This window comes from Bison bison, unplaced genomic scaffold, assembly GCF_000754665.1.
Source record: "Bison bison bison isolate TAMUID 2011002044 unplaced genomic scaffold, Bison_UMD1.0 scf7180017864168, whole genome shotgun sequence".
Lineage (NCBI taxonomy): Eukaryota > Metazoa > Chordata > Mammalia > Artiodactyla > Bovidae > Bison > Bison bison.
Genome location: NW_011494740.1, coordinates 1,710,650 through 1,722,011, shown reverse-complemented (window position 1 = coordinate 1,722,011; position 11,362 = coordinate 1,710,650). Strand labels below are relative to the sequence as shown.

General features: G+C 40.3%; 2 protein-coding genes across 4 annotated transcripts in view; one reads left to right on the top strand and one right to left on the bottom strand.

The window, feature by feature from the left end:
- The window catches only part of CMSS1 (cms1 ribosomal small subunit homolog (yeast)), a 395,179-nt gene that overhangs the window by 186,035 nt on the left and 197,782 nt on the right, over window positions 1–11,362 (bottom strand). The gene's annotated exons all lie outside the window — the stretch shown is intronic.
- Window positions 1–11,362, top strand: part of FILIP1L (filamin A interacting protein 1-like) — a 308,683-nt gene that overhangs the window by 108,203 nt on the left and 189,118 nt on the right. For 2 of the 3 annotated variants that reach the window (XM_010841940.1, XM_010841941.1), the window contains exon 2: window positions 7,179–7,308. The exons of the other annotated variant lie outside the window; for it this stretch is intronic. The gene's annotated coding sequence lies outside the window, so the exon portion shown is untranslated. The remainder of the gene's footprint in view (window positions 1–7,178; window positions 7,309–11,362) is intronic. 3 annotated transcript variants of the gene reach the window in all.

Genomic DNA, 11,362 nt, shown 5'->3' with positions numbered 1-11,362 from the left:
CCCAAAGCGCCTACATCCCACATAGTTTATAACCACAACAAATGGTTATATAGCTAGGGCTAAGGGCTTTCTGGCGTAAGGTTTCAAGTATTTTTAGAAACTAGAAATCTTGTTTTCCCTCCTTTCCATAACTTATACAACTTCAATTCTATTTCCTATCAAACTGCTTTTCTCTTTTCCAGTATTACCCCCTCTAGTTCTGGTGTATTTTAGGTTGAAAAAGCAGTAGCGGAGGTGGGGATGAATGGAACACAGCTGGCTATGAGTAGGAAGCAGCTGTACTTTAGAGCAAGAAGAACAAAGAATTGGGATCTTCAAAGCTAAGGAAAGCTTCTCCCTGTGTTCTTCCCTCCTTTCACCTCTTCCCCTTCTTGGGAAAAGACAGAAATTTTACAAAACATACAGTCTTTGTGAATTCATAACAATCTTATTTTCTTCATACCCACATGTTTAATTTATTACTACTGCTAACATTTTACATGTAGTTTGTATTAACATTTTTCTCTTAAAGAGTTTCAAAGACGTTTATAAATTTCCATTGAAACAAATATGCCTGAGTATATTTTTATATTAATAAAATTTAACTTTAGAGTAATGAGAATTCAATCTGTTAAAATGTTACTTTTTAAGAATTTAGGAATATATTTCCTAGGTCAGTGGTTCTTACATTTTAGGCTTCATAGGAAACCTCAGGGGCACTTATTAAATGCATATTCTTGAGGCACATCTGATCATGGATTTATATTTAGTTGCTCTAGAGTAGAACCCTGGAATCTACATTTTTAATAAGCAGCCAAAGAGATTCTCATACACACAGTGGGGGGTGGAGGGGCCCCCAGAGACCCTGTCCTAATTGGGGCATCCTAGCCTCCCAGCTTCAACTTTTCCAAGGCAGCCTGTTTCTTAGGGGCAGTAGTCAAGCAAGCAATCTCCTATAGTCCACACACAGCAGTAAGTCAAAAATACAAAGTGAGCAATCAGAGAAAGAAAATGATCAACAACAAGATTTCACTTTTAACAATGCAAGGTGCTATTAGCTGCACAAACACAGGAAAGAAAGGGAGGTGTCCCCATTTTAACTTCACTTCCTTGAATGTGATGAGGTTTGGTATTATGAATGAGTTGGTTTTTTATTCACGAGAGCTGAACCTTTACTGGCTCTCCAGCTGTGTATGCTGCATTCTGGCACCCTTTTCCCTAACCCACAGAGAGCCTTGCACAGCTAGCTTTGATTTCTCAAATTGCAAGCAAATTGGAAGCTAACTACTTAGAAAAGCAATTGTGTGAGATCCAAAGTGCAGGGGGTACAAAGCTATGAGAAGCTGCTTGTCAGTACACACCAAAAACTCTCCTGCCTCTACTCCCTCAGAGGTCAGTGCCTGCCCACCAGCAGTACACGGGGAATCTCAGATAAACTCAGAAGCCAGAATTCTTCTTGAGGATACCATGTGCTTCTGCTTTTAACCTCCAAACCCTATATTTTAGGTACTACTGTCACCAACTCATGTCCTCAGTTCTGTGACCCTGTGCCCTGACTTACTGCTGAGCCATAGTGTCGGAGTCATATCTTGCTGACTACTTTGACCTACTGTTAGATGATGTTTAACTCCTTGTGCTTCCCTGGTGGCTCAGTGGTAAACAATCCGCCTGCCAATGCAGGGGATGTGGGTTCGATCCCTGGGTTGGGAAGATACCCTGGAAGAGCAAATGGCAATCCACTCCAGTATCCTTGCCTGGGAAATCCCATGGACAGAGGAGCCTGGTGGGCTACAGTCCAAGGAGGTGCAAAAGAGTCAGATACTACTTCGTGACTAAACAACAATAACTCCTTGTATCTTGCTTCTGACCTTATGGCTGATCACAATGACTCTCTCAAACTAGTGGCTGAATTCAGTGGATTTTTCTTAATTCTCTCTCCACCACTGGGTTGAGTGACCCTATCATACTTTTCCTTCCATTGATTCTCTTCCCTTGGTTTCAGTGATGACAAAATTCTCTTGACAACACAGTTCTTTCATGGACATAGTGAGCATCTGATCTGTTTGGTATTAATCCTCCCAACCTGGCACAACACACAAAAAATGAAACATACATTTAGCCACCAATATGTACAATGTTGAAGAGCCCAAGACAGTTTCAGTTCAACCTAAAGAAAAATTCCCTGCCTGATTATATGCAAGCCAGTGTCAACCTAGAGGAGTTGCATTTTACTTGGGGTTTGGGCTTTTAAAAGAATATGTAAGGAAAAAAACAAAAACAAACAAGTTGTGTCAAAATTACTTTGAAAATACCCTAGGAAGGCCCCATGCTGGAAGTCTCTCAGTAGGCCCCATCCAGGTGGGTTTTTCCTTCTGCATTGGTACAGATTATTATGCCTTTGGTTGACTACAAGATGGAATAGTTGGCTTGTATTTAAGATGCAGGCTATACCAAACAGGCCACTGAGCAAGGCAAGATACTCACCCTGAAAGAGAACATGGGAACAGACATGGACTGAGAAAAAACAATACACATCTCAGGTTCACTCCTGGGCATAGACTCATTGAATGTAACTTATACCTGGGTAGACTCGTCTGCAAAATGTAAATTATTATTCCTCCTCTTTTTATATTCATTTGCTGAGCAGGTGTAGTTGAATCCATGCAAATTTAATGTTTGTATGCTACAACGCCACCAAATGACTTGAGTTTGGCTGGTTATTTTGGTAAATATACACATGCCTACTCTCTTGACTTCTAGTATCCCAAGGAAAACGAACAGGGGTGGGTACCAGATCAAGTATGAATATCAACCAGACAGAAATGGATATTTTTCTGGTAAAAATTTTTTTTGATTACATAAATCAAAGTCATTTGTTATGTAGCAGAAAAAGTATTATATTTGGTGTCAAGAGACCAGGATTCCAATCCCAATTCTGACACACATTAGTTGAACTGGGCCAGCGTCCTCACCTCTAATCCGAGTACAAGTAGTAACTGCTTTGAGGTCTACAAGAAAAAGCGTAAAGTATGCATCATAGTCACTAACACAGGTAGGTACTTGCTATGGGTTTGTTCACTGTGAATCTGTTGAACTGAAGCTGAGAGACAAAATAGCCATCTAAGGAAGAAAACCATTAGCATCAACATTATGGGGCACATAGTTAAGTACTATGTAAGTATTTAACGGTCCATTTTGAGATATCAAGCTGATCTGACCAAGTCAATATGTAATTTTCCTATTCGAACATTCTTTTCTCTTCTCCACATGGTCATCAGTACAAGTCCAGTTAAGGCTTCATAAACATGGGCTCAAAACAAAAGTGCTTCTAATCAGATTTGGCAAGAAAAGGAGAGAAACATAGGGTGAGGTAAGTGTGAGGCTACAGTGCTGAATAACACGGATGGCAGTGCCTCAGTACATGAGTCACACGGACACGGAGCAGTACACAGCTAAAGATAATTCTCAGGTAAATGCTGCATGAGCCATAACGTCATCCCTCCTTTGCTCTTTCTTCATCAATCATGTCGCCTGGACTCTGATGCAACCTAGCAAGAATGTCTGATTTGCAGACAGTAGAAAGAGCCTTAGAACACACACATACTCATCATGGAGAGCAATATGAACCCAAGCTAAAGCTTCTGGCATTTCCTTTTGTTTAAATCATGCTTTAGAGGGGAAGTCTTATGGGTGGGATGTGTAACTACAGGTTAAGCCATCTGGTCTGAAGACCTCAAGGACTAGGCTTGATCATTTCAGACAAGTCACTCCACGTCTATAGGCCCTTTCCACATCTGTACAATTAGATGATCATCAAGGTCCCTCCCAGTTCTGTGATTTCATCATTAAAAATCCAGGCCAATCAACACCCATACAATAGGCAGATAAACATTTAGCTGTATGTCAGCTTTATTTGTTCTTAGCCAGACAGGTCATGCAAATATTTGGCTACCTCCATCACCATTCTGAAATACTGAAAGAGCAGGTAGCTATGTACAAACCTTGTTTAAGCACAGAAAAACTGGTGGGTAGGAACTGGTGGTTCAGAAAATATGAATGTTCATACCTGAGGAAATGTGCTCAGTTGTGTCCAACTCTTTGTGACCCCATGAGCAGAGGAGCCTGGCAGGGAATTCTCCAGACAAGAATACTGGAGTGGGTTGCCATGCCCTCCTCCAGGGGATCTTCCCAACCCAGCAATCAAACCCTGTCTCCCACATTTCAGGCAGATTCTTTATCATATGAGCCAGCAGGGAAGCCCAAGAACACTGGTGTGGGTAGCCTATCCCTTCTCAAGGGGATCTTCCCGACCCAGGAATGGAACCAGGCTTACCTGCATTGCAGGTGGATTCTTTACCAGCTGAGCTACTAGGGAAGTCCTCTAAATCACATAAGTGTAAAAGTAAATGCTCCTCAGGGGATATAATGCATTAATACCTACTTTTCTGTAGGGGCAATGGTTTAAACAGAAAAGAAGAGTCACAAGGGATGCAAACAAGAAACGGGTACAAAATAGGCAGTCTAGCTTCCAAATTTAAGAGAGATGTTATAACCCTAACTCTAAACCAAATGCAGGGCCAGTATGTACAAGACTTAGTCAAGAGTTATCAGTTTGTAAGTTCACATACCACCAGTCCAAAGGAGGCACTCATTAGAGACCAGGAAGACCTGGTAAGCCTGTCCCACCATAATGCTTAAATCTGTCATGGTGCCGCATCTTTCCAAACTGACCAGTGCAAACACTTTAAGACCTATCACTGCAAGATTTTCAATGGAATCTCCAGAGAGGAGCATTTCAACAAACTTGATACTGGGGAAAACAGACAAGCTCAGCGAAGGATAAAAACCGAAGACCTTCCCTCACAGCCAACACTGTGTGGGGTCCCCTACCTTGTATGCTGAGTGGCTGGGGTCGGGGGCGGGTCGCTGCACCTGGAGCAGCATTCAACAAAGCACCCAGCCCTTTAATTGTTCAGCCAAATGATTTATGAAGCTTGGCAGCAAAGACAGGGCAGACTGGTTTAAATTCAAAGGATCCAACCTACAGGTATTTTGAAAACCTTGGGCGCATCTGCAACAAGTACTGTTCTCCTCGGGAGGGGAGAGAATAGGAAAGGAGAAGATGTGACCTGCCTGACAGGAAAATGGGACCCAGCTAGACAGAACATGCCTCCCAATCCTTTTCCTATCCTATCACTCACCCATCCTCTGGCAGACTTCCTTGCTACAGAAAGCAGACATATACAGTCAATTCTTTTTTAAGTAGAAATGAGTAAAACCTCAGAACCATCCACACATTCTTACACACTGGGCTCCCGTGGCTTATTCTGATTGTCTCCTGATTGTATAATATTTTTAATCAACTGGGGCAGAAATCAACCAACTCTCCCCCCAAAGAACCAGACAATAAATATTTTAGATTTTGTGGGTTCTGTGATTTCTGTCACAATACTCACCTCTACCATTATAGCACAGAAGCAGCTATAGATGATACGTAAATGCATGAGCACAGTTCATTATTCATAAACACAGGCGAAGGGTTGGACTTAGGCTGCATGGTTCACTGATGAGCACAGTTCATTATTCATAAACACAGGCGAAGGGTTAGACTTAGGCTGCATGGTTCACTGATCCTTGAACCAGTATGTTTCCAAAGAGCTAAACTGTGATAAACTGAGGAAGTACTACCAAACTTACCACCCTTAAAATAATTTAAATCTAAGCCTCCATTTTGGGAGAACTCATTTCTAAAATAAAGTTCATTATTAGTAGGTACAGTAAGAACTCATTTTCAGGAAGTGTGTGTGTGTGTGTAAAAAACAAGGTGAATCAAGATAAACTGAACACTTTGAATCATTCAGTAACTTAGGTTTTTCGTTTTTACAAAATCATCGTTACCCTGACAGGTGTCTTGCCAAAGGGCAACTCCAGGCTTTAACTACATGTTTACATATATCACAGTTACTGAGTAATACATTTTTTAAAGTGTTCAGTTCTGTTTATCCAGCTTGTATATTATTTGTGTATATATTATAAAATACTTTAAATGATAAACACTAAACTATAAACAATGGTTACTCCTGGAGAATGGGGGTTAGAAGTTTCACTTTTAGCAGTGCTGCTTGAATTTGTAACAACTATGTACTACTTAGTGAATAAAAAGGTGTTTTGTTGTTCTTTTATAAAGAAGTGGTCACAGTGGGTAATCTTTGGCATTGCAACTTATATCATCGACTGGCCACATCGAAGGCCAGCTGTGACTCTCTTCTAACAGTAGATGCCAATAAATATCTCAAGAAGTTCATAACTTAGCAACAGGGCCAGATGATAAACAAAAAAATCCATAAATACATAAGTTATTTTCAGATTACGGTAAATGTCCTAAGCCACAGGGTAAGGGAGGAGGCCCACAGAAAAGCTGACACTTAGGTAGAGAGCTGAAGGATAAGGAGGAAGCAGTCATGTGAGGTAAACTCCAAGCTAAGTGTTAGATTTTCTGGCCTGAACCATATGCCAAATTCTGGTTAAACATTAAAAGCAACTGGGGCACTTTCAAAAAATACTGATGCCCAGGCACTGCTGCAGACCAGTAACTCTCTGGAGGTAGGGTCAGGTATCGCTTTGCCTTTTTTTAAAGCCAGGACTGAGAATTGCTGTTCTAGAGTCTAGACACTTCTATGTCAGCATGAACAGAGGCCTTCAGAGATTAGAGGGAACAACAGTATGGGTGAAACTGAACTGTTAACTTTTAGAATGGTGTGGGGTTTTTCTGTTTTGTTTTAATCTAACAAGATTAACTGGATGCATTGTTCAGTGATGTGATGAAGGCCTGGGGATTCTCCCCTTACCGTTGAGCAACAGACCACAGAAACACATAGATCTTTTAATTGGGACCTTTCTCCTGGGCCTCTGGCAAACTGTACAGCAAATGAACCATCAAGTGACAGACTTTGATGTATTTAGCAAAGGGCTAACTGAAAAGGCTAGGCCCTGAGCCCCTCCCTGAAGGCTAACAGATGCATAACTGGCTGAACCACAAAAAAGAAGTTCCTGTGGCAAATATTTACCCTATAGAGTGTTAGGACAGACACATTCTCATATTCATACACCCCTATTCACCTAACTCTCAATGAATTTGGTAACAAATGACAAGGAGGGTAAGGATCACGGGAAATTGATCATCATCTCATTAATTTCAGGCAGCTGTTGCAATTTCCTTTCATTCACCTATCCATCGATCCATCCAGCATATACCTACCATTGCACACCTACTCTGTACTTCCCACTGTGATGTATGGGATATGCATGCCTTGTGTTCCACCGGGAAACGTAAGTAATAATCACAAAAAATTGTAACATGTGCTATGAGACAGTGTTTCAATTCTTCCTCCCTGTTATTTCTTCCTCCCTGTAATTTCTCTTCTACAATGCAAAACTTAACATACTTTCTATAATTTGCTTATTTTTTCTCAGCTAGAGGTCTTTAAAAAAACAAGGGCTGTCTTATTCTGCATTCTTAATGCTAAATATAATTCACAGCATAAAGTAGGCATTCAACAACTATGGATTGAATCCAGTGTGTGTGTGTGTGTGTCTGTGTGTGTATGTATACATACATACATACATGTGTGTATATACACACACAGGTGTGATCAAATCAGATTATACAATATAGACATACATACAGTGGAAGAACTGCCTATGGGAACCAGGGAAGGCTTCACAGAGGAGTGATGTCTGAGAAAAATCTTAAAGGATAAACCAAAAATCTCCTAGCAGAGGCTTCCTCTCAATGTGTGTTTGGACTTTGTTCCAAAGGCAGTGGAGAACTACTGTAAGTTTCTAAGGTGAAGGGAAAGATGGTGTGGTGGAATCAGATTTGATTTTAAAAATCATTTCTCTGGAAGCACTGTGAGAAGTGAATGGGAGGCTGGGAAAGCAGTAAGTTTGGGGCAGGGAGGGTGAATAGAGAGGCTGTGATATTGCCTTGCTGGCAAAGAAGAAGCCAAAGCAATTCAGGATGTTGAACTAACTGGCTGGATGTAGCTGGCTGGACTTCATGGCATGTGTTCTGTATACCTATCTCACTTCTGAGTTCATCTATTTTTCTTGTCCTTATTTCTCTTTTGCCCAGATCCCCTCCTTTACTACCACTGTGAGAGAAATTATTCTGTCTTGTCCTATATACATATTGTTGAGTTAACTAAATCTTCTGTGAGACATGGTGGAGACATCCATATATCAAATAGATGCAGAAGTTCTGGCTTTCTGCAAGGATGATAGGAGAATGGTAGGGCTGTTAGCCAAAGCATGGACTAGGGAAGGAGATCGCTGGATTGGGAGAAGATAATGAGTTCCATTTGGGCATTCAAAAGAAGCTGGCCAGAAATCAGCTGGAAATAATGGCTGGAGCTCAGAAAGTGTGAGACACAGGTTTGGAAACTGGCAGTATACACGTCATTGCTGAAGCCAGTGGTATGCTGTTAAACTAACTCTCAGAAAATAAAACAAAAAATTACCCGTCCTTGGTTTGCAGCATTTGCCTGTCTCTGTGGCATACATCCTCCCACATGGGCCAATTTCAAACTACCAAGATGATGGTTATGAACAAAAAGTTGAGACGAGATGTGCACAACTGGTTCTTACAAACTGGCACTAACATACCACTGACTGAAGCCAAAAATGAACAAAGTTATCCAGGGACTAAATGCAAAGCAAGAGAGCTGGGAATAAAACTCTGGGAAGTATGGACATTTATGAGATGGACAGAAGAAGATGAGCCACCAAAGGGACTTGAGAAAAAGCAGACATAGGAGTAGGCAGAAAACAGGAGCAAAAGAAGTCACAGAGGACAAGGGAAGAATTAATTCAAGATGGATATGGTATGATATATATGGTATGATTAATAAATGTTATTAAAAGGTTAAATAAGATAAACAAGGGTAAAAGGTATCTACTAGTTGTGACTACAAGGATACTAGAGGTGACCTGTATGGTGGGAGCTCAAGTGTTAACATTAAACAGTCTTAGCAATGTTTTTAGGTTGAGAGGATGTTGGGGAGAAAGGGGAGGCTGAAGCTACATGAGTGAGAAGGCCAACTTGAAGTTGTCTGTTTTAGAGTAAATCAGCTGTTATTGAATTGAGGATATAGATTACAGACGAAACGAACTCACTGTGGGTAGGAGAAGGAACCCTTCTTTTTCTAGAAATGGGATACCAAGTGATTATTAGGAAGACTAACAACATTGAGTTTCATCTCTCTTTAATTAGCCCAAAGAAATCTCAGTAAGTTATATGATCAAAAGACAATCAGGAGATGAAAGGAATAAGGAGCTAACAAAAGGTCTACATAATGTACAAGAGAACTAAACTCCAAAAAATTTTAAATAGGCTGTACTTTTCCCCTAGAAAAGCAGCACCACCCATAAACCCTACTTCCCTTGGAAACTATGGTTGGTAAAAGTCTAATTAAAAGATGAACATTCTTTTGATATGTATATAAATATAGCTCTTCCTCTCCATTTATACAATATATTTAGAGACTGTGGTGGTACACATACACATTTAAACACACGCAAAATGAATTAAAACTCATCTTATTTAAAGATGTTTTCAATAGGCTACCATGATAGAAAATATCACCTAAAAAAAAAAAAACTTTTAGATCTATAGTCCTAGTCTAACCTAGGACTATCTAGGCTAGATCTATACTTCACAAATAGTATTACTTTATGGAATTAAGTAATTTTTCAGATAGAAACAGATCTTGCTTAGATTAAATACTTTTTTTTGATTAAATACTTTTCAGTAATGCAATATGATTCTTAATTTCCATACAAGACTAAAACTGGTTTCAACTCTATGGTCTAGCAAGAACCTGGAGTGATTGGTCTGAAAAACTTTATTCAATTTGATCTTGACTCGTGATGTGGAAAGCCTTAGCCCACATTTTCAAAGCAATTTTCTTCAGGATACATTACATTTAATTTACATTTTAATAAAGTCTATATAATAAGTGAGTGACTTGTGACTTAGGTTACCAGACATTTGGTATTTATGGGATATCAAAACTCTGTTACTTAATGCTACCCTTATTTTATCTCTTCATAAAAACTCTCTAGCTTCATAGCTATGTACAAAGTTTTAAACTATTAACTCATCTATTCTAATGCTTACTTCAGAGGAGGTAACACTAAGGCTTACAAGCACCTATGTTATTTCCCTGCTGCCCTCCCTGTCTTCATCTCCCACTGCTCCCTCCATATATTACAGGCAAAACTGATGAGCTGCTGCTGCTGCTAAGTTGCTTCAGTTGTGTCCAACTCTGTAAGACCCCATAGAGTCTGGCAGCCCACTAGGCTCCCCCCTCCCTGGTATTCTCCAGGCAAGAGTACTGGAGTGGGGTGCCATTGCCTTCTCCAGTGATGAGCTGGTCCTTGGTAACTTTGAAAAAGTTCCCTGAGTATTCTGATGTGTACTTAAGACTGAAGGCCCCTGGATATTTGAAAGAACAATGGATTTGGAAGACTTAAACTCAAAAACTAAATTTGTTACTTAATAGTGACAAGTGGCTCATTTTCTCAATAATGTCTTTGCTGAGGATTAAATAATATGTGAAACCACTTCATATATTTTCAACAATAGGAATATTTCTTGAAATAATTATTATATTCCTAAATGTATTCCTATTTATAATTATTATTATGAAAGTGAAAGTTTAGTCACTCAGTCACGTCCAGCTCTTTGTGATCCCATGGACTGTAATCCACCAGGTTCCTCTGTCCATGGGATTCTCCAGGCAAGAATACTGGAGTGGGTTGTCATTCCCCTCCCCAGGGGATCTTCCTGACCCAGAAATCAAATCTGTTATTATTATATTCTTCAACAAATTCCTATTTATTCTTAAAAACATCACTGGGAACATTCATTGCCTGTTGTCAGCCTTTGGAGAGGCATGTGACCTGAAGTAGATATCACAATTCACAAATTGGTATTAATAGATCAGCCATTTGAAATTGTTACATTTATTGCTAATGAGAGCATCTTCTCTTGCTTCTTGAGTGAAACGGCATGCTTTATACTTTTTCCAACTCCCCTCCATTCATCAGTTCAGTTCAGTTCAGTCGCTCAGTCGTGTCCGACTCTTTGCGGCCCCATGAATTGCAGCACACCAGGCCTCCCTGTCCATCAACAACTCCCGGAGTTCACTCAGACTCACGGCCATCGAGTCAGTGATGTCATCCAGCCATCTCATCCTCTGTCGTCCCCTTCTCCTCCTGCCCCCAATCCCTCCCAGCATCAGAGACTTTTCCAATGAGTCAACTCTTTGCATGAGGTGGCCAAAGTACTGGAATTTCAGCTTTAGCATCATTCCTTCCAAAG